This window comes from Rhinichthys klamathensis, unplaced genomic scaffold (assembly GCF_029890125.1).
Source record: "Rhinichthys klamathensis goyatoka isolate OS25496 unplaced genomic scaffold, OSU_Roscu_1.1 h1tg000387l_1, whole genome shotgun sequence".
Lineage (NCBI taxonomy): Eukaryota > Metazoa > Chordata > Actinopteri > Cypriniformes > Leuciscidae > Rhinichthys > Rhinichthys klamathensis.
This window is the reverse complement of record NW_026606891.1, coordinates 77,433-101,607: the sequence shown is the minus strand read 5'-3', so window position 1 is coordinate 101,607 and position 24,175 is coordinate 77,433. Positions and strand designations below refer to the sequence as shown.

At 39.8% G+C, this 24,175-nt stretch overlaps 1 protein-coding gene and 1 long non-coding RNA gene across 3 annotated transcripts in view; one reads left to right on the top strand and one right to left on the bottom strand.

The window, feature by feature from the left end:
* esrrga (estrogen-related receptor gamma a) overlaps positions 1 to 23,329 on the bottom strand; it is a 186,406-nt gene extending 163,077 nt beyond the window's left edge. Inside the window, exon 1 of one of the 2 annotated variants that reach the window (XM_056234085.1) lies at positions 23,156 to 23,329. The gene's annotated coding sequence lies outside the window, so the exon portion shown is untranslated. The remainder of the gene's footprint in view (positions 1 to 23,155) is intronic. The other variant, XM_056234082.1, reaches the window with a different exon arrangement.
* LOC130069906 (uncharacterized) lies at positions 10,189 to 10,837 on the top strand. The gene is made up of 2 exons (XR_008803813.1): positions 10,189 to 10,531; positions 10,694 to 10,837. It is a non-coding gene; the product is annotated as an uncharacterized LOC130069906 (long non-coding RNA).
* Positions 23,330 to 24,175: the final 846 nt, after the last annotated feature.

Sequence of the window (24,175 nt, the reverse complement as noted above, 5' to 3'; positions counted from 1 at the left end):
CATTCAGCATTTTTTATGCGATATCCCAAAATGCGCATAAAAATAGGTGGATGGAAACATACAGTAGCTTATGGTATTTTTGAGTTAACTGTGGTTACAAACAATGGCACAAAATTGTGCCATTCTCCATTTCATGAACTTGTGAAGAAACTAGAGAAACTACCTGTAGTTTCCACCACCCTTCAATTTAGTTTGGTTTACATTTAAAAAACCAAAGATGATTACACTAAATTCTCCTGACATTACAACAAAGGAAAATAGCAATACATTGAAAATTAGCCATGTGTAGACAAGCTCCTTTTGTCACTCTGTACACATACAACATCTTGAAGCGTCTCGTCACTCGACTTCATCAATCTACACAGCACATGGTGAAGTCACCGCCATCCCTTGGCTCCAGATTCACCCCTGTGCCTATAGCCTTATTCATATTTCAACATGAATCATGCTGGGATGTTGTGCTAGCATGAAAGGGTCATCTGACCCAGGGCTGTTATAAGCAAAAGAATTCAGGTCAGCTAGATGCTAACCGTTCTGGCAGGAGCCATCTATGGTGTACAGCATCAACAATGAAGAAAACACACACACACACACACACACACACACACACACACACACACACACACACACACACACACACAAAAACCCTACAAGTCTTTTATTAATCTTTTATTTACCTTTTTCCAGGAGCTCTAGCAGCAACTGGCATCCATGTATCAAGGCTGAATTACCTCCTCTAGTTTGGGACAAGCTAATCTAAATCTTTGGCACAAGTGATTGAAACGCTGACTTTCCATTGCAAAGCCCGAAGAGCATCGCATGCATGTCGCAGATCCCAAATGCGATAAGATGAGCGTATTAGCTATTATTGGATGTAAACATTAGTAACCTCAGAACGGACTGGAAAAAGGCATGACTCCCCCACCCTGTTTTTAGCCATCTGTCCATGCACTGCAAGCATATATTTATATGTAAATACACGCGATGCGGGTGCTCTTGTTTCAATGAAAATACTCAAGTTGTGATGTGATCCAAAGACTTGCGCCCAGGAACGAATCAACAGCATGAAGCTGGGCCCTGTCCTCGGCGGTACATAGCAAGAAGGCCAAAGGAAAATATGACACAGCAAGGCACAGCTGGGTCATTTAATGAATTAATGGAGGAATGTCTTTGCACTGCACCCGTGATTAAAAATAGGCCTTCAAGATGAAATCAGATGCCGAAGGATCAGGGTAAGAAGGCCGCATTGGTAATATTTTTAGGGGGACAGATGATGAGGAAAGCCAGATTAAGGGACCTCATGAGAACATTTCCTAAGCAGCTGATGGGCTTCTCAAGCCAGACTTCTTATAACTGCACTGGGTCAAGAGCGCAGAGCTGTGGTCCACTTCTCTGATGAGTAACCAGGGGGCTGCTCTAACCTCAAAGCAATCTGCTTCTCTTAAGAAGCTTGATGGTGTAGTTACAGACATGGAAACGGTGATCAAAACTTGCATTGGCCAGGGGTGTCCGATCCTGCTCCATGCACTCCTAAAAATAAAGGTTCTTTATTGGCATGAAGAACCTTTAACATCAATGGAAACTTCACATTCCACAAAAGATTATTTTCAGTGGTTATTAAAAGAGATTGTTAATAAATTATTATATATTATATTATATTTTATGAAGACTATGAATTCACCTACTGTTTTATGAAGACTATGAATTTAGACATACTACCATTTTCACACACGATTTTTCACCTTCTATACAGTAGGTATTCGAACAAAGGGCTAGTAACCCTGAACACTTTAATTAGCTGGTTCAGGTGTTTAGCATGGTTGGAGCTAAACGAAACCCGCACATGAGCAGGACTAAAAACCACAGTCACAATAATCCTGTCCCCTCTTTCTCAAAGCCTGATCAAAAACATACTGTAGCAAGCTGATAAGATATATTGAACTAGCTAATTAATAGCTTTTCTTAAACCGTTAGCACTATGCTAAGCTAGTAACCTTAAAGGGATACTTCAACTCTGGGAAGATGAATGTGTATTTAATATTGGTCATTTATATAGTAGAAATGTGAAATTATTTTTGAAATTGAAGCATTCTAGACTGAGAAAAGGCAGAAAATGTATTTTTTACTCATGTGGCTGAAAGACAACAACTCCCAGAATGCACTTGCTTTGCTGCTCACTCCCAAACCACGCCTACCGGTTTCAGGCGGCAGAATCCAAAAAATGGATACAACTAGGCTTGCTTTGATACATTGTGAGTTATTTGATAAATTTCCATCGAAATGGTGCTAAATTGCATTGTACCGGGATGTACTAGCCTAATGTATATAACACAACTTAGACTTTCACATTAAAAATATGATGCAAGGCAGGACCATGTCAACAGAGTAGCTTAGTAGCTCTGCATATTAACTGTTTTCCTCCAATTGAAATCACTATTTCTCTAAGCTAATACATTATCTAGGCTAATCCATGCTCTAGTAACACTAAAGGTTTATAAAAAGAACCACAACCAATGTAAGTTATAACTTTTAATTAAAAAAATAATTAATATTAACACTTTTACACTCAAAGCTCAGCGGATTCAGCGATCTCATCCAGAAGAAAATGGCATCGCTGAGATTCGCGACAGCAATAGGACTCTATATCTGATTCCATAGGCGCACAGCGAGAGCACTGACACCGCCAGTCCGCCCCAGCTCGAGTCTGGCCGGGCTCAGGTCTCGCTCCGGCCGCCTCTTGTTCCTCCATCTCCCGCAACTATTTATCGCTGTATTGTGGCTCGTACAGGTAGCCGCGAGCATCAGATTCTCGCAACAGATCTTCGAAATCCCCTTCTGCCATTTCAACTTCAAAACTACCTTCCGCCATCGTGATTAGCCTACTATACAAACTTTCTACACAGACCAAGAGGCAAGAGCCTGTTAGCTTAGCTTCAACAGAAAGATGGCTGACACAATCTTTACATTCTGTGAGTGAGATCCCGCCCCATATGGGCGTGGTGAAAACATGCGGAACACTGGCTGTAGTCTTTAGCCTCTGGCACAAAAATCCTCTGATGACGCAAAATGACGATTTTTGCGTCATCTGAGGATTTTTTCCAGACTAAAAATAAATTTTTTAGTTTCCATCATAGTTTATGTGCATGTCATCTTATCGGGGGGGAGCACGGTAATTCGAAAATACTACTGGTTTTCTACTGATACAAAGCTTAATGCTAAATCCTGAAGTATCCCTTTAAAAAAGAAAAATATTTTCATTAATACACCATTAAGTAGGACATTATTAATCAAAGTAACACACGAACCTGGTAGGGGTGTGCGATATCACGATTTTTGATCGATAACACTCACGGGACGCTGAAATTCGCAAAAGTTCATTATTTGCATGTGCTTTACAGCCTTGCCGGTTAAACATTTCATTTGCGTGCTGATGCGCTGTTCTAACCTGCGCTTTTCTGAGCGCAAACACCCGAAGCCCACAGGCACTAAAAGCCTGTCAAACAGCGTCTGGTTACTGGACTAAGTTATCTTATGAGTGTTATTGTGCTAATACTGTCAAATACACACAAGGTTTACACAGTTGGTTATGTCTAAAGTGAAAGCAAACATTTGAGATAAAATCTGGTGCGTGTGTCATATGCGTGTATTTTAAATGCGTGCCGTCTAATGACAGTAGCCTAATAGTAAACATGCTGCCGCTTGTCCTTAAAGGGATAGTTCACCCAAAAATTTAAATTCTGTCATTATTTACTCACTCTAAAGTTGTTTCAAACCTGTATTAATTTCTTTCTTGTGCTGAACACAAAAGAAGATATTTTGAAGAATGTGGGTAGCCAAACAGTTGCTGGTCCCCGTTGACTTAGGAAAACATATACTATGGAAGTCCCTGGGGACCAGCAACTGTTTGGTTACCCACATTCTTCAAAATAACTTTTATTTTCAACAGAAGAAAGAAACTTATTACATTTTTTAAAAACAACTTGAGAGAGTAAATAATGACAATTTTCATTTTTGGGCGAACTATTCCTTTAATGTTAATAAAACAACAAAAAACGAAGAGAAAATCACTCACTGCTCTTGACAGAACTTTAATTGTAGCTTTAATAAGAATCAGTCTTATGTAGTGTTTCTTATGTAATAAGAAAGTCTATGTAGTGTTTTATTTTTATATTTGTTCATTTAATTTCTTTCTTGAATGCTACTGTTAAATATACTTGTAGCTGAAAAAATAAAGCACTGCTTATTTCATTTGTGTATTAAGCTGTATATTTGTATATGTAATGTGTATCTTTGTTCTTACATTTTAATTAAAAAAAAAATAATGACAAAGATTTTTATCTTCGCAACTTTGGCCTAAATGTCTGCCATTCTTTTTTATTTTATATTTTGTGACCTTGTAAGGCTTTGTTTTTAAAATACGGACATTAGTTTGGCTGTAATGCTCAGTCACTTGTAAATAGTAAAACCAACACGCAAAAAAGAATCGTGATAAAATCGTGAATCATGATATACTTTTGCCATATCGCCCACCCCACGACCTGGCTTTGTGCAATTATCAATCGATTTAATTAAATATTTGCATTGTGTGTACTGCGTTCTGTCTTCTGTGAGCAGTTCATTTTCCAGTGTTTTCAGTGTCTCAGCAATAATTGCTACTCCACACAAACTCCATCTCTGCATCAACTCTGAGTTTGGGTCACTTATAACATGCATTTGAGAATGCAACATGCGCCAACCATCTTCCCTAAACTAGCTGTTGTCAACCAAAGAGAAACTTCATGGGCTCCCTGCAGTTTTCTGCCAAAATAACATGGTTAATGAGAAGAAAGAAATTAAGACAGCCATTAATATTAGCATTGTAATTTTACAGTTGTATTGCATTTTTTTTAAAATCTTTTTACAGTGACTTATTACAATATGATACTATCATTAAATAATAGTAATTATTATTTTATTATTATTATTACTACTACTAATAATTTATAGTTAAATTAATATATTTTTAGACAAATTGTGCAGAAAAATATTATATATGGGTCAATGACATGACATGCATATTTTTGTGTCCAAGGGCATTATTTTCTTTTAAAATAATTTAATAAATTCATGATGACATATCACTATTCTATAAAACCTATTTAGATTGAATTAATTTTTAGTATATTTAAATACATATTATTTTATGTTTTATCTTAAACCCCCAAAATATCAGGTGCAACTGTCCGAACAAATGAATAGACTAAGAAAATGATTTAAAATGGTGTCTTAATAAAAATAATAAAAAATAAATACTATGGCATTTTTTTTTAGGTATGAAACCTTTCATATAAATAAATGTTACAAATGTCAGTAGTTTAAAAGCTGTTGAGATAATTGAAAAACTTTTGTCCAGCAATTTGTATATTTTATTCTCAAATGTCAGGGTGGCACAACTGCAAACACGACTCTTTCATTATGAATTGACGAGGTAATTACAGTAAACATGATAATGCATCATCCAGAGAACCCCAACTGATCCTTGTGGCAGAGTGAAAAGTTTTGTAGATCTCTCTCAAATACTGGAAAAAACTGCTAATTTCAAGTATAGGTGGTAGGTACACTTTCCATGTCATGTGGTACAACTACAGTCCTGTATATATACATACAGGTATTTGGTTGTAGCGCCTGACATAAAAACAATCAAAAAAAATAATGGTTTTGGGGCTTAAGGAGAATTACCCGTTTCTAAGTAGGTTGCAAGAACACCAAATGTGACCATTACGCGACAAGGTCAACAAAACCTAAAAGATGCATACCTCAGTCCAGAGCACCTGTGAAATGGATCCGTTTCGCCTCATCTCCTATAAAGCTCAGATGAAGCTCCCTGGACTTCGACTAGCTTCGTCATACAGATGACACACTGTCACTCTGGGATTACTTGGAGATAAAACACTGCTCTTTCAAATCTCTGGGGTCCTCCCTCAATTTTCACAAGTACTCTTTGCAGGAAGAGCAAAATAGTGAATCACTTCAATGCAGCTACAAAAGAAACGTGATGAAACCGCAAAAACAAGCTGGACGAAGGTGCGGAGGCAGATAGGACAGGCACTGGGTAGGAAACAGGCTTCCAAGATTTGAGCTCATGGCTTCAAAGGACACACAGTGCAGCACAGAAAGAACACAGCAGGACCAATCTGAGGCTAGAACAAAAAGAGCCGCACTCCTACAGTGCCAATTCATTTCTCCTTATGAAACTGTTTAAGTTGGAGGGCTTTTCTTCTGGGAGGCTCTCAGCCAGAAGAGCTTGGCGCTATATTAATTTCATCCCTTTACCTTTTGCAACCCGGAGACCTCTGACCTGCCTTACCTGTATAAATAGAAAGAACTAATTTACTAGCGAGAAAGCGCTAAGGGGCAAACATGTCCTGGGTAATGAAGTGTTCAGCTTGTGCATGATTAACCAGCTGGTGGGGGTGGGGCAGAAACCACAGGCCATGAAATAAGGGGTAAAATTGATTAGCAATTTTCATTTACACAGCTAAACAAAAGGTGTTTTGCATATCACCCTGGTTAGTTTACGCTGAAAATACCATGCGTGAAGCTAAGCTAACGGACCTAACTTTTTTAGGTGATACTCCTCAGCACACAAACAAAAAAACAAGAGCTATTTTAAAAGAGGTGTTCATGCAGGCACACTGTACCAGGTGCAATGCTTTCTGTTTGTGGTCCAGTTCTAAATCTAGACTGGTGAACAACATGCCCAAAATGTTAAAGACACAATATCATTTGATCCTATTGTTGCATGTCAATTGTGCACCACTTTCAAAGTGGTCTCTTGCTGCTATTTTGGTAATCATTGAGATGTTTTTTATTACACACATCTCTGGTCTATGCATTGACAGGTAATATTCATGAAAACGTATCCTTTGATTATACCTTGATTCACATTTGAATTAACTTTACTTAACACAACAAAACAAACTGTAAATCAGGATTGCATTGGGAATTATTAAACTAAAACTTTACAAGAATATTACAGGTCGGGTAACATTTGGGGTGATTTGGACAACTTAAAAAGCACCAGTGTTTTCACCAATTAATTTCTATGAATTTAAAATTTTCCATGATTTTTACTGTTGCACTTTTAAAAAAAAATAATAGAGTTTGCATTTACAAAAATCAATTTCTAGCCAAAATATTTCTAGGACAAAAAAAAAAAAAAGAAATCCACTATCCACTGGAAATACCCAATTAAAAATCCCCTGATACAGTAATTCCAGGATTCCATGAATGTGGGACCTATGCATCTTAATTAACATGTTTCTGTGTGCAAAAGAATTTGTATCGGTGCTTTTATGAAAATATGAGCTTAAACATTTATGCTAAATGGTTTGCGTTAAATTCCTTAGACTGCCCATTCACTTCCATTTTAAGCACAGAAGTCCTTAAGAATTCGCCAATCAGACTTAATTCATCTTGAACACAAAACATTACTTTTAAAACAATTTAAATTACTTTCAATTAATCTGACAAACAGACACACATAATAAATAACAAGTAAAATTAAAGCACCGGCAGAATTACACTCTTGTAGCAGTTCTAGTTTTCCTTCATTTTAGTGTGTGTGTTTGCCTTAGGCACTGTCATCATCTCATCCACTGCAACAATTTTATATTCAGATATTCACTTTATCGCTGTTAACTCCCAAACAGACAATGAATCTCCTCTACTGAATATATTCATGTTATGAGTACTGCAACTGCATTAAGATATAAAAAAATCATAAAATAAAGAGCATAAAAAGTATTTTTGGTTAAGTCCACACGCAAGTCCATGACATCAGAATCATATCAGAATAGGGTGTCAAACAGACCAAAATACAATTATTTATATTTAACATACATATCAGATGCCTACAGTATTACTCGGTATGTACACTATACCCTTTAAATGTTTGGGGTCAGTATGATTTTATTTGTGAAAGAAATTAATACTTTTATTCAGCAAGGATGCATTAAATTGATCAAAAGTAATGGTAAACACTTTTACATTGTAAAAAAAAAAAAAACTCGCCCCTCGTTTACTCATTCTTTCATAAAGCCTAGTCCCGAAACAGCTTCCTCTTATTCAGCTTTCCCATATAAATGCTGTATATTATGCTAGAAAAACTAAAGTTGGCTCTGCACATGAAAAAGTAGGACCGTGCAGCACCTGACAGATGGTAAATGCAGCAGAAAAAAAACTTCTCTCCAATACACTGTACACAACTCCAAATTTAATTTTCTGCAAGATTACACACAATAATTACTAGCTTTATAAACCCCATAACTAATGGCTTCCAATTAGAGGATCTATAGGTATCGATCTGTCGAGAATTTGAGAGTAGCTTTAACACAAAGCTCTTAGGCTTAAAGAAAACACTGGAGCCATCCACCAAGGATGAGGAGAGAGGATATGGAAAGGGGCTGACTGGACTGATGGGTCTTTTTTTACAAGTAACGTTAAGATTGCAGATGCCAAAAGCAACAATGCAATTAATTCATCTCATTTCACCGTTGTTTAGATCGCTTGAGACTCCTTATGAATGCTGGACGAGGAGTATTCCTCCACGGCCTTCAGATTTATGGCATCTATCTACCACATTGTTTAGCTTGCTTGTTAATTATTCAAAAGGTGAAGGATACTTCAGAGTGTGGCCTCCACTAATAAACCATAGAAGATTAATTTCCTCTAGGAAGCCACATTTCAAACTGGCCTCTCACAAGGCTGAAAGTTAAAAACACCATCACACCTTAGCCGCACAACAAACTCTTGAGTTAAAAATGCCTTCCATGATAATCTAGAGGCAAAAATTTCTTAAATCATCAAACTGAAACATAAATAAATAATAATTTGGGCTAAAAAAAGGTCACCACAGTATCTCTGCACATCTCACACATTAAAATTATTATTATTATTACAGATAAAAAATTCACCATAGTATATCTACACATCTCACACAATTAAAAAACTAATAATAATAATTGACTCCATACACTCAGTAACTTGGACAGGAATATCTCGGCCAAGGCGTTTATGGTAGTGGGTGCGAGGTAATACACATTTCTTAATTCAGTGTGTTAATCCCCAGGATTAACTATCTAAATACCTCTTTTCAAGATAATGAATTGACGCATATGCGAACGAGTAACCGCATGTTATGTGGATCCCCAGCTTCACAGGAAATCAAAAGACCTCAGTGTTCAGAAATTAATGCATAGGCTACTCTTGCAACTCCAGAGTCAAATCCTGCTGAACTAAAGCGACATGCTGTGTACCATGCCCCAGAATACATTGGGAAGAGGGTGATCTTGTAAACTTGACGGATACATTATGACAGTGGAATACTAATCAGAAGATCATCTTTGCTCAAAGTCTACAGGATTTCAGAGGCCTTTTGCACTGAAAAGCAAACCGAGGATTAGCAGTAAATAGATCTTTTACAGGAACAGAGATAATCAGTATATAAACTCAAGTCTTGAAACCATATAAAAATAATTGTGTATATATATATATATATATAAATTGTTATTTACCATTCAACAGTTTGAAAGGCATCTCTTATGCTAACCAAGGCTGCATTTATTTGATAAAAAATACAGTAAAAACTGTAATATTGTAAAATATTTTTTTACTTTTTTATTACAATTATCTGTCTAAAAAAGCTTTTTTTAAATGTATTCCTGTGGTAGCAAAGCTGAATTTTCAGTTCCAATATTCAGTGTCAAATGATCCTATTTCTAATTCTAATATGTTGATTTAGTGCTCAAAAAACAACTCTCTACAATGTAGAGTAAATCGCATATATGACCAAATTTCACGAGGTGACTAAAACATTTCTTTAATTAGCCGATGGTTAGTAAATTGTACGATTACAGTCACCTGTAATTGAGTTAGAGGCAAAGAATAAGTTTAGCACAGATATAATTTCATTGCCTGCTGGGGGTGTAACGGTTCTCGGTAAAAAAAAAAAGTTGAACTGTACCATTCTCCACCCATGGTTCGGCACGCACTTGCACCATTGTTCATCTCAAATCTGTTGACGCATACGCATCTATAATATGTTTTGTTGAAAATAACAACGTGTAAAAAAGACAAGAGTTAAGCTAATGGGCCCTATTTTAACGATCAAAAACGCAAGTGTCAAGCGCAAAGCGCAAGTAACTTTGTGGGCGGATCTCGGTGCTGTTGCTATTTAACCGGCGGGATAAATGACTCTTGCGCTCGACGCAAATCTAAAAGGGGTTGGTCTGAAGTAGCGTCATTATTCATAGGTGTGGTTTGGGCGTAACGGGAAACAAACCAATAAGAGCGTCATATCACATTCCCTTTAAGAGCATGATGAACGAGGTGCGCTTGTTCCATGGCGCAATACTATTATAACGACGCATTTACCAGCGCGCTTCAGAATCGGTTCACAGCCGAGGAGATCGATGTTCTCGTCAGGGCCGTAAAAGAAAGAGAAGTGACATTGGGGATGGGACAAACCCACCCAAATTAGCTTCGGTTAAAAGTGCATATAATAATGTGGGTAAATGTTTAAGCTTTATGTCTATTTTTCTCATCGTCATGGACACAACAATGATTTCCCTCGTGTTTTAATATTTTTCCTTATAATAATGTATCATTTGCAAAAAGTAAAATGCATCTGTGCAGATGAGAGAATCATCTACAGTGTATGCGCGTTGTTCACACTCTGTATTATGGCCAAGCATGCGCGCTTAAAATAGCATCTGAATGTACGCGCAACGCGCCACTGACTTTAGACTAGGTTTTTCTGGTCAGTGGCGCAATTGTTTTCTGGAACTGCAAAATAGCACCAGGGATTGTTTGCGCTGGAACACGCCTCCTTTTTTGCACTGAACCGCCCAACGGAAAGTCTTGCGCTTGAATGGACAAATTGTTCAGCAGGCATCCTAGCCTGGTTAAAACCAGACCATTCTCAGTTGTAACTGAGTTATGGTCTGGCAAAGCATCATAGACAAATCATTTCCAGAGGGGCGTCACCAACGGACGTCGCGGATAGACCTAAAACCAATCAGAGCGATGAAGGAGATGACGTATGCAGAGCGGCAGAAACATCTCCGAGTGTTGTTCTTTGCTCGGTTTTTAACAAAAGGGAAACGTTCAAATCGCTTAAAACAGACGCGATAGCTGATTCGAACGAGTGATGTTCGACGGCGGCATCCATCTTTGTAATGTAGGCTACAAAATCTGCTTCAAAATCCCAGCGCTGTCGTCATCGTGTAAAGCCCGCCCCAACGTTTCTGATTGGTGCCTCGATTTCGGTGGATTGGAAATGAGTTTGAATTAGCTCTTTGCCAGACTAACTTTTGAGCAAATCTAAATTTGCCGGAAGTTGTCTGGGTTTTCCCAGACTACAGGCATCCCCGAGGCATGGCAAAAAGACGCAGTGTCTCGTTTCCTGTTCTCAAGGAACATAGGTTACAGTCGCAACCTGAGATGTTCCCTTTCGAAAGGGAACTCGCACTAGGGATGGGCGATATGGACTTAAAAATATATCACGATATTTTCTGGCATTTATTACGATATCAATGACGATATAAATATAATACCATATTCACGACTGTTTTTGGCTACAAGTGATAGCTGCACGCAAAGTAAAATGTACCCTTCATCAAATAGGCTCCTATAAAATACCAATTACCGTCCATAAAATAATTAAAAAAACAGTAAACACCATCCCTTGCAGAAATGGAAAAGTTGCATATACGTTTCTTCTGTAAAAGTGCAGATAATGTTTAAATAGTGCAACTATACTGAAAAACATCACACAATAATAAATTCAAAACAATTACAAGTTTGAAATGTAAAAAAACTAACAACGAATAGTTCTACTAATACTACTACGAATTCTGATACTAATAACAATATAAACCGCACTATAAACGAGCTGCTGGGTTCATGAATATTAATCACGTCAGCGTTTGCGCATTAGTTTCTGCTTGCTCATAAAAGCTGAATAATTCCAAATGAACTCCATTATTTTTACAGGAAAATACAACAAATAATATAATTTACATGTACACTTCAAATCAAATCATGTACACTTCAATTCTGCGTGGTATGTAAGACTCTCTCTCTCATCGAGTGTGTGAGAAACACTGAGCGCTCTCAGCAAAGTGACAGCAAGTCGTGCGCCTTCACACTAGTGTTTACTGCGCGTCAAAGTAGTTACTCGTTTAGTTACTCGTTTAGCGATAAACGTCTGCCTTCCGCCATGTGCGTGAGCTGCGAATGGGTCCCGTCATAGGCTTTATCGTTATTATCGTGGGAAGACTAATTCTTATCGTGAGGAAAAATTTTACCGGTATATCGCAAACGTAAATATGTCGCCCATCCCTAACTCGCACTGCGTCAGAACGCTATGGGGAACGATCTACCCACGCTGCCATGCTGAGGGGAGTGCATGCCAAATTATGACTGTGACAAAAAACGGCAGTTTCACTGAAATGCCAAAAACACTCTCCCTTTGGGTCACATACAGGCTGTCAGTGACAGTATTCCCTACGGCCACTGCCCAAGCTATAAGCCTCAAAGAGGCCTCCGATACAATGAAGGCCTACCAAGGCTGCTCAAAGGCTTTGGAACCAACAACTTCCATGGAAGGGGTTTCTTTAAGGGAATATGGCCAGGGGGTCCAAAGGAGTCCCGTCCAGTAATTTTCTGAGGGGGACATGAAGTCAACCCCATATGCCACCAGGGAGGCTGACCTGGTCTAATTTAATGACCTAGTCTTGCCAACAACCTGTCTGTATCCTAAACAGAGTCTCTAACATATTTTGCCTCACCTGTGGAGTAGTGAGGCAGATAGTGGCAGTGATCGCTCACAGACCTGATCATAGAGACGAGCATCCTGGAGAGTAGAACTCAGCATAGCACTTTCTAACCCTTGCAAACGAGGGGAGTAACTCTACCCAATCCTGGATCTACACAGTGCTTCAAAGCCATGTGGAGGCTGGGAACTCTGAAAGGGACCCTAATAGGGGAGTGCCTCCAGCTCTAAGGTTTACATTGCCAACAGGTAGTGTACTCAGCAAAAGTGCTATCGACCCTTTAAAGCAAGGGAAGTACAATCTTACGCTACCGGACTATCGAGGAGGCAGCCCAGACAGTGTTTCGGCTCTAAGGGAGCATACTTAACCATCCCAAGTGGGAGGGAGTAACTAATCTGTCTCTACCTGAGCCTGGGTGGTGAAGGGTGATATAATTCGAGCTATGAGCAAAGCATACGAGCATACTAGCAAAGTACTCTGAATAAAGACCCTAACAAGGGGAGTACTATCAGCATGACCCTGAGGAATGTATCAGGGTCGAGGCCTATTATCTTGTATTTTTTACAAGACAGATTTTACATTCTCTACTACACCCAAGGAAATGGAGGCCACAATAAGTGGCCAACGACATTCAACCTTATGACTTGAATTATTTTATTCAAGGGGCTCAGCGGAAAAAAAATCATTTTTCAATTTTAAGGCCTAGCTGGATAAACTAGCTACAATGATCAGCTCTAAAGGGCGGAGGCCTGAGCATACTGCTTCTTACTTTCTAGAGAGAAAAGGCCTGACAACGTCCATGAGATATCTGCATGGGAGGCTTTTTGAAGATAGCCTGCTACCTATGCTGCTATCTTTCCTGTAACACCACTAGCATTTTTACGCCTAGTGCAAAAGGCAGGCCTTGGCTAGACGACTCTTGTAGTAAGAGGAGGCCAGTACTAGGAACAACTAGATTTACAGGAATAATTTACCCTGATGGGCTCTAGCTCTAAGGAACCTACACTCAGATACTGAGAGGCTCGAGGCGAGAATGCTTAGCAAACCACCACCAATTTCCTAGTTACTAAGCCTAAGCCAGAAATCGAGGCAGCCCCGTGAGGGCCGACACACAAATACAATGTGACTGAAGTTCAGAGCTATAATCTCAACGACTCTCTAAAGTGAGAGGAGAACTGCTGCTCTAGTATAAGGTGGCTATCAATGCTTGACTTTGTAGTTCTATCTGGAGCTTGACAGAGCGGTGGCCTCAGTAGAATAACTCCCGATAGGGAGGAAGCTATCTCACACAAAAAATGTATATAAGGTGCTCGGATGAACGGTGGCCTCACTAGAGAATTTTCCATACAGCCAACCTGTTCACTACTACAGATTGGCACTACCCGTTATATAAGCCTGACGACTCTAACATAAGAGGAGGCCTATGGGAAGGGTATGCATAGCCTACCTATATATGGAAACTTCAGGGCCCTAATTTCACCATCCTATGAAAACCATATTTAACACCCCCTGAATACTTCCTAACAGGGAACCGTGGCCTATTATTCAACCTTACTAAAAACTCACGTAAAGGGAAAAGACCTACAGAGCTCAACCTGCTGCCCATAGAGCGATGGCCTAAACGACATTCACAAAATGGAGGCCTATCACCAAAAGAGCACGAAAGAGCGCACTTACTACCAAACCCGACGCCAGACCTACATAAGGGTTCCAAATTGAAAGAATAAATCACAATAGGTCCAGCCTCAGGCTGATGCAAGAATCACTTGGGGTGAGAGATTTAAATGCTTCAAATCTGTCAGCAGATCAGCCTGGTATGCTTACAACACCCTCATTGTGTGCAAGGCATCACCAGCCAGACCCGCCACCGCGTATGCCCTGCCATTTAAGCGTCCTGTCATATTTTAGTGGCTTAAGAGGCAGGGCCAGAGCACTTAGTGTCGATGCCTCTCCAGCCGTGAGATAGTTTGGGAACATCTTGTCAATTGGGGCATCGACACATACCCGTGTTCACGCATCCTCTCAACATCAGCGTAGTTCGCTGATGGCGACGAATGCGCGCTGAATACGGCTTCTTCCATGCCTTTCCGATCTCATTGTGTAGATCCGGCAGGAATGGAAGGCTCACGAGAGCTGGAGCTTTATGGCTGGAAAGAAACCATTCGTCAAGTCTGTCACGAGCGGTCTCTTCCCTCACGCACTCCAACGACAGCAGAAGCACGTTCCATAACACTCAACAGCTTAACATACGCGGTGCAGGGTGGCTGTGAGGGTTTCAGTTGTATATCCTCTACACCCTCATCAGCCATCTCCTGCACTCTTGGGCTGGTTTTTTTTATACGCAGCAGAGCACTCGCTGCTGGATCAGAGGATGTTAGTGACAACACATCCTCATCCTGCAGCTCACTCTCGCGAGTCTCTGAAGGACGTGAGAGATTAACAACTCTCTCAACCTCCTCAGCGAGCTCCCTCTGAAAAACCCCACGATTCCAGTCTCTGCTCTGCCTCAGCGCGAGCGGGACCTGAATCACCTGGTACAGATGTCTGTCCCTCTTCCCTCGAGAAGAGAGCAGACGAGAGTGGAGTTTTCTCAAGGGAAAAAACTCACAGTGGCACAAGCAGATCCCTCAGAAACTGATTGTGCATGCTCTGAGAAGCGTTTTTCACAAGCCATGATTACCTTTTTGAAGTTTTCAGGTTGAAGCGTACAAACAAAACAGTCCCTGAAGACGAAAAAGCAGTTGACATGTTCTCCAGGCTCCCCTTATATACTTCGGGGTCGCACTAGTGATGATGTCATAGGCTGTCGCAGGCCAATAGGATTGCCGTGATTAGATAAGCGTTTCAGACACCGGTTCACACGGAGGTGTTCCCCATAGCGTTCTGACGCAGTGCGAGTTCCCTTTCGAAAGGGAACCTGAAAAGCACCGTTTCTTTTATTTGTTTATTTGCTCTCTTGTATTTATCTGTGCTGTTTCCCTGAACATAGCACATACCGAAAGGTACCAAAACCGTGACCCTAAAACCGTGATAAAAACTGAACCGTGCGTAATTTGAAGGGCTACACCCATATATTGCCTGCTGAGCTTTACGCACCGTGGCTTGGCTGAGAGCACCCTCTGTTGCATTCTCTCACACATGCACACTCAACGTGAGAGCAAGAGAGAGCACATGCAGGGCTCATTGACAGTACTGCGCCTTCATGAAAGTTTATCATTTGCATGCATTTTTAAGCCATGCCAATTTAAACATTTAAGCGCAAGAAGTTTCGAAAGTGTGTGCATATCTTTGTGTGTGTGCAAACTGCACATCTGAAGCAATAACCCAGAAAGCCGTGAATACTGAATTGAGCACTCTTACACGTCTTCTTGCACTTGAACGGACAATTTCACACAAAATTACGTCAAAATGCCTTTCTTGGCGTGTATCCTAGTAAACATAGTCTTAAAGTTTCGGAGGGGGTAGCAAGTTAGCTTTAAAAGCATGAGATCCCACCCTCCCATCAGAGTAGGGCTGGGTGATAAAACGATCTCGATATGGCATCGAGATAAGATTTATGTAGACTACGATGATAAACTTTTGAAATATTTTACTTGATATGGATAGACCGTCATCTAACCTATTACAAAGCAGAAATAGACGGACAACAGCCAGTACGACCGCAGATTTTGGCTTGTGCCAAGTACACGCCCATTTGCTAGCAGAGCACTGTTTGAGTTTCCGGCAGTGAAGAAATTGAATGTAAAGAAAAAATGAGTGGAACCGATGGACACGAAAGCGACGGTGAAAGTGAACTCGCTCTCGCACTATCTTCCAAAGCTGAGGAAATTGTTGACAAAAAGGTAACAAGATGTCAATTATATGGAAGTGGTTTGGATATGTGAAAAGCGATGAAGCGCAAATAAAGACGGTCTGCAAAATATGCCGTCGGTCGGTGATAACCAAGACGGGACACACAACAAATCTTTTCAGTCACCTGAATAGGTACCATCCCAGCAGGGCTCGAGACTAACGGCGTCCTATCGTCCTGGGGACGATAAAAAATGTGTTTAGGACGAACAGAAATATTCTACAGGACGCCTACAGGACGAAAGACATTTTTGTATGTGTGTTCATTTATTACTAGCCTATTAGGCTAACTTACTTAGAAAATGCCAAAATTAACCGACCAAGCGCTGACTACAACGGAGCGCGTCTTCACATGCTGTTACTATAGTTACTATCACTGACCGGAGACTTGTTCCGCAGTATCAAATGGCTTAATGACATCGCAAATGTTGCGCTGGTTAAACAACGGATATTCAACGAATAAAATATTCGTATATTTAATATATATAATGTATATATAATTTAATGTATATATAATAAATCTAATGCGGTCTGTATCCTCCTTAATATTCAAGCAACAAAAGAAAAAGAGAAAAGCATTCACTGCTCGTTAATAGCTTTTATAAGGATTCATTATATTTAATTAATACAAATAAATATCTGCTGCTTGAAAAAATAAAGAATGATGTATGCAAGTAGTTAAAAAGAATGCATATATCATTAATTGAAAAGAAGACTGTTCTACTCTAGGAAAAGTGGTTTTAATTTTTAATTCACAGTAGTTAAATCTGTATCTGTATTGCATGTTCAAACTTTAAAATCATTCATATTAACAGGTTAATTGATGTTTTCTTCGGCACAAAGACCTCAGTCAGTACAAAGACTGAGACGGAGACAGAATTTTCCCCAAATTCTGTGTTCTAGAGAAGTCATATTACACTTTTTAAAGCCCTTTCTCTTAATTACACATTTCCAGATGATCAGCTATGACACATTACCACTTTGAGATGTAGTCACCAGTATTTATTTGTTATTGTTTAATCCAACCATGTAAAAAAAGGGAAAAAAAGATTTTGCATGAATACAAAAAAAGCATTTAACTCCTTTTATTTTTCATTAAATCTGTTTTTTTTTTTACCCATTTACAGATAACTACTTTGAATGGAGCTAAATAAATATAATAATATATATCATAAACACTTTAATGGTGTTTTTATTATGTGACTACCAACTATAGATGATAATAGCAAAGTACAGAAACAACCTTTTTATTTTGGGACGGTTGACATTCACTTTAGGACGGTTCAAATAGTTTTTCAGGACGGTTTAGGGACGGAGGTGAAAAAAGTTAGTCTGGAGCCCTGCATCCCAGCGACCACACCTAGAGTATGAAAATGCGGGCTCATGTTAACGTTAGTTTGTCCACAAGTTTTGCCCAACATGCTAGTGGTTCTTCTGCTGTTAGCAGCGCAAGCGGGGCTGTACCTAAACAACAATCCATCGTGTCGTCTTTTGCGACCATTGCCCCATATGAAAAGCGATCAAAAAGGAGCAATATTATTTGAGAACAAAATATATTCTCAACCAAGCCATGTTTGCACAGTTAAAGGAGAACTCCGGCGCAAAATGAACCTCGGGTGTAATAACACATTGGTACAGACTAAATCGTTCCCTGAGATTTGTTTTCATGATAATCGAATGTAAAGAGTTTTATCTCTAAAAACAGTTTAGCTTATAACGCTAGTATATTGGCATAGAGTAAGCAAAAAGAGATCGCTAGTTATTACCACCAACAAGGCTCAAATTAGCCCCACACTAACACGGCAGCATAATGAGGGTCCTTACATGCAAACCGAAGCATTGAGAACTTTGTACGTGTATAGACAGTTTAATAAGAAGATACTTTACACAGACAGTACAGTTAGCGCATACAGACAGGAGCCATCTTGGAAAACAGTCTCGATCAGTCAAACCACGAACACGGTGATACGTGAGCTGAACTGTGACTTGGAATCTCATATGGTCCGTTGTTTCCGGAAGAAAGCACTGAGCGCATAAGAGAAGCACTTAACGCAACAGAGAAAATAAAAAAATAAATATAATTTATCTTATCTTCAATATCTACACGCTCACCCTCGTGGTTCGATTGGTCGAGACTGTTTTCCAAGATGGCTCCTGTCTGTATGCGCTAACTGTACTGTCTGTGTAAAGTATCTTCTTATTAAACTGTCTATACACTTACAAAGTTCTCAATGCTTCGGAGTTCTCCTTTAAATGTTTGCATTATGTTATTACATTTTTTTATGTTAATAAACTATATACTTATGTTCAACTATTGAACCTTCTGGTTTCTTCAGGCATCATTATCAGTATAGGCTACTCTTCAAACGGGTAGCATTATTAAATTATATATCGTAACAAATATCGATATCGATCAATATGGAAAAAAAATATTGTGATAATATATTTTGCCATATCGCCAAGCCCTACTTCAGAGCGTCTCCAAACTTTAATGCACACAGCAGAGTCTGCAATTACAATAAAAAATATAGCTGCAAGCAGCTATTACCGGGGCCAAGCGCAAGAAGCGGCAACAGATGCCATCATGGGTAGGAGTGGCAGACCAACTGCAGCAAGGAGCAATTAAAGACATTTTAAGAGAATTTTGGGCAAATGGCTAAAAAATCATATATACAGTAACTTTTAAGATGATTTAATGGATTATCACTTTCGACCAATAGGTGGCGCAGTTATGAAATCGATATAATGTGGTCAGAGTTAGGTGACAATGACACATACAAAGTTTGGTGTCAAAATGTCAAGGCATTGCAGAGATAAAGACTTAATAGTCATTTTGGCAGCATGCCTCAACTTTGCTGCTGTGGTATACGAAAACGGTTTCGTCTATCGTCACGAAATCCATAATTTTAGTCGGCACGGTCTGGAGATGATATGATTCGATTTTGGTGAAAATCGGACGATTGGTCTAGAAGAAGTTCGAAAAAGAAGGTTTTAAAAGTAAATAAAGATGGCGGACAGGAAAATCGTCCAAATACGTCAAACTTGGTATCTATGTTCTCGGCATGACCCAAGGAATCTATTAAGACCAGTGTCATTACAATAAGCATATTTATTCAAAAGTTATTAGCATTTTTTGAAATTTAATTTAACTTTTGACCAACAGGTGGCTTGAAACTCGTACCTTCAGGGGATGGTATTGGTGGCAAATTCTGAGTTTCATAATGTCACAGCAATGCATTTGTTAAGTATAGCATTATACATCACAAAACTGTATTGAAGTCAATGGGAATTTCATGTTTTGTTCTATTATAGCGCCACCAAGAGGCAAAATCCCACAATTTTTTTCATGTGTCCTCAGAATGAATAATGTGGAATCATACATCTGTGTGCCAAATTTGGTGAAAATATATCAATTTGCTTCGTTATAGACATTTATATGAAAAAACACGTTAAAAATGACTGACACGTGACTTTGATTGAATTTTACTACCCCTTACTATTAATATTTTGGCATTGGCGTATAGCCAGCGACCTATGTTTCCAAACTTCTGACGGTGGTTTCGTCTCGATCGGACTAACGGTTTCGAAGATATCGGCAAATGTTTTTTTAAGCGCTAAATCTCAACGCTACACAAACCGTAAGACGAAACTTAGCATGTTTAGTATCTGTGGACTCAGCAAGGATTCAGGAACCCAACGAGATGACTCCCGTGAAAATAAGTCAACCACACCCAAAGTTATAAGCATTTGAAAATTAAATTTTATTACTAGGTGGCGCTGTTTCGAAACTTCTCAGGCTCCTTCAGGGCATCGTACTGATAACCCATACCGAGTTTCGTAACAATTCATTAATGCGTTAAAAAAAATACAGCATTTTACATTTATTCATTTAGCTGACGCTTTTATCCAAAGCGACTTACAATTGCTATATATGTCAGAGGTCGCACGCCTCTGGAGCAACTAGGGGTTAAGTGTCTTGCTCAGGGACACATTGGTGTCTCAAAGTGGAATCGAACCCGGGTCTCTCACACCAAAGGCATGTGTCTTATCTACTGCGCCATCACCACCCCTATTAGCACATAATACAAAATGGGCGACAGCCAAAATGGCCGATCTGGGAAAATTGGATATCAGTCGACTCGGCATGACGCCCTGAATCTAACAAGACCACTTTTATGATTTTTGGAAAAACTGTTGAGAAGTTATGAGCAAAAATAGCGCCGAAACGCAGCATGTAGCCTCAGGTCATGCTTGTAATGACATGTACCAAGTTTGGTCTGAATACGATTAAGCGTTGCGGAGATACAGCCTTACGTCTGTTTTCCCAAGCGCTACGTAAAATTAGTTTGTGCGTTTATCGAAAACGGTTTGACGAATCGACTTGAATTCCATAACTTTTTGTCAGCACTGCCTGGAGATGATCTGGTGCAATTTTGGTGAAAATCGGACAAACCGTCTAGGACGAGTTCGCAAAAGTAGGTTTTTTGGACAATTCAAAATGGCGGCCATATTTTTATGACGGAAAATTACGTCATAGGGTGCGAATCGAATCGTCATGAGCTCAGGAATCAGAGGAAACAAGAATTTTGTTGATAGGCCTTACGGTTCAAAAGTTATTAGCATAATTTGAGTGAAACTTTGGACAGGTGGTGGCGCTAGAGGCAATGAGTTAGAGACACCAAAATTGGTGTATTTAATGTTGGGAAGGTCCTCTATCAGAATGTCAAACCAAAACAACTTTCCCGCAAACGGTTCTATGGGCTGCCATAGACGCCCAGTCGGAAGAAGAAGAAGAAACGGAAACGGAAGAATAATAAGAACCGGAACAGATACAATAGGTGCCTCCGCACCTTCGGTGCTTGGCCCCTAATGAACAAACTAATTAAAGAACACAGACCTGTACCACCTGACTGCTTCAGATTAATTTCGGCGTTGATAGAGTTGCCATTGAAACGCATAAATTCAAGTCTCGGACCACTCAGAGTATAACGTCACGGGTTTCCATCTATTCCAAATTACAGCAGTTATGGCATGAATGCAGAATAAGCTCATTGTTTTGGTTCAGGAGAAACTGTAAAAGGTGGCTGCTGTTTCGGTTGCAGTACTTGGTGACTGACGTCAGTCTAACTCTGCATAGCATGAAACGTGCTGATGACGTGTGATGCCTGTGGGAGCAGGGTGCGATACAGAGGTGCGATACAGAGGTATGAAAATACATACGTTGACAGGCAGGTAGGAAATCATACCATGCAATGATTGGACAAACATTTTATGGTCCTACGCCTTCCAGAGATGAGATTTATACATATAAATACATTTAGACCATGTAACTTAGTGATTGCTATCAGTCCAAAATGTTTATTTTGACATTTGTTAAAGAATACATTTAACTGTGTTGTTAAATAATTTGATTAATAAAGATTATTTTGAGTGAGCATTAGATGATGGACAATGTTAAATAAATGTAAAAATAGGAGAAATGTGCAGAAAAAAAAACACTCCAATATTGACGCATAACCGATATGGTACCGATATATTGTAGATCACAAGCAAATACCTGTACATCTGCACAACAACACTTTTTTATTCACTGCCGTCTATTTTTGATGTTCACAAGTAGAACCACTAGACAATATAGAGAAATGACAAGACAGCGGATCAGTAGTTTTTATTGCAAACATGCGGCAGAGCTGTGGCAGGCATCACTGATGTGTGTATTAATAGACGATCCACATTCAGAAAGCTTCGGGTATCAATTAGGGAGTGATGCATACACAGCAAACAGGGTGCGAGTATATCCCTCAAAAAAAAAAAAAATTCATCCAAGCCTGTCTGGTTGTACAACGTAAGTACTAACATGATCAGAAAAGCCTCTTTAGCTGGTGTCAAATTTTCAGTATTGCAAGTATGTGGGAATTATTGACTGGCTGACCTGGATTGGCTAGCAGAGCAGTCACAGAGCTACGACGAAATCCCTCATGCTCTACATAAATACAGTGGGATTGAAACAAGCGCACATTTGCATGTTTTGTATTGTGTCTGCAAAATCACTGCCATGATGTGAAAGATGCATAATCTTAAGAGATACTTCCATCGTGTACAAATGAAATCATGGCCTACAAGCAGGTAGTCCTTACACGAGAATGTAACCCACTGTCTTTTGTCCTATTATAACAAAAATAAAACAACTAAATCATTACTGACTACAATGTTGTGACAGTATGCTTCAGTTCGCAGAGAAACAGAGATTACCCGGCTTTGTACTAGAACCGAGCGTAAGCTTCACAGAACAAAGTTTGGCAGGCTTTTTCGGAGACATAAGGCATTTTATGTTTCACCTAATCCCCTGTCAAAACCATTAAGCATTTAAAGAACCAAGCGCCACATATCCAGAACCACCGTGGTTCAGTCAAGCCTGGCGGGTCAACACAGACCAGCAGGTCTCCCATGCACCCCTCTGTCCCTCCCCGTCAGAGGTGTGCCTTACTTACGCTGGATCCTGGCTTCCCTCAAAGAGTTCTCTGGTGCAGTTTTTCAAGGACAAGGACGTCCGCCCGCCGGCTGCCTCTCGCTTTTCCTCCCCTTTCCCAGTGCAGCGACCACAAACACACACAAAAAAAGCCTGCTTGCTTTCCCTCAGCTAGCCTGAATCAGGGGCTGTGTGTTTCTCTCAAAATCATTAAGCAGGACCCTAGCTTGGCAAGTGAGGGTTAGAAAGAGGAGGGAGGAAAGAGAGAGAGCGAGAGAAGGAGAGAGGGAGAGAGAGAGAGAGAGAGAGAGAGAGAGAGAGAGAGAGAGAGAGAGAGAGAGAGAGAGAGAGAGAGAGAGAGAGAGAGAGAGAGAGAGAGAGAGAGAGAGAGAGAGAGAGAGAGAGAGAGAGAAAAGAGGCTGCTGGGCAAGCTGACCGGCTTGTTCCCTCTTGCTTGTGTACTAGTACACAGCGCCGGCTGATCTCCTATTGCAAGCCGGCAGAAAAGAGCCGCTTTACTGAAAAGCAGAAGCATCACGTTTCAAGGAAGTGGGAGCCTGGATCTCCGGACTAGGGAGCTAACTGTCACCAGCCGGGAGCCTCTGGGATCTGTGGTCCCTGATGTATGCCTGTCTCATGTGAAAAATGTTGATTGTTCAACCTCTCCAAAAACCAGACTTCCATAAACAAACAAACAAACAGCTATTTCAAGAGGGTTCACATTTCTGGGAATACTCTCCAGCTTTCCCGCTCATCTCACAACGCAGGATTTGAGCGGAGACTTTAACTCTCGAATAAAACAGCAGCTGACTATGTTTGAGCAATATTTGCATGTATTGCTACATAATGTGCAACATTGCATTTACAACATGGGCTGTTAGAGAAAAATCATTGCTCTAAATAGACATTAAAAGGGTTACTTCTGTCATAATTTACTCACCCTCATGTTGTTGCAAACCTGTATGACTATCTTTCTTGTGTAGAACACAAAAGTAGACGTTCTGATGCGTGTTCACGCTGCTCTTTTCCATACAGCGATATC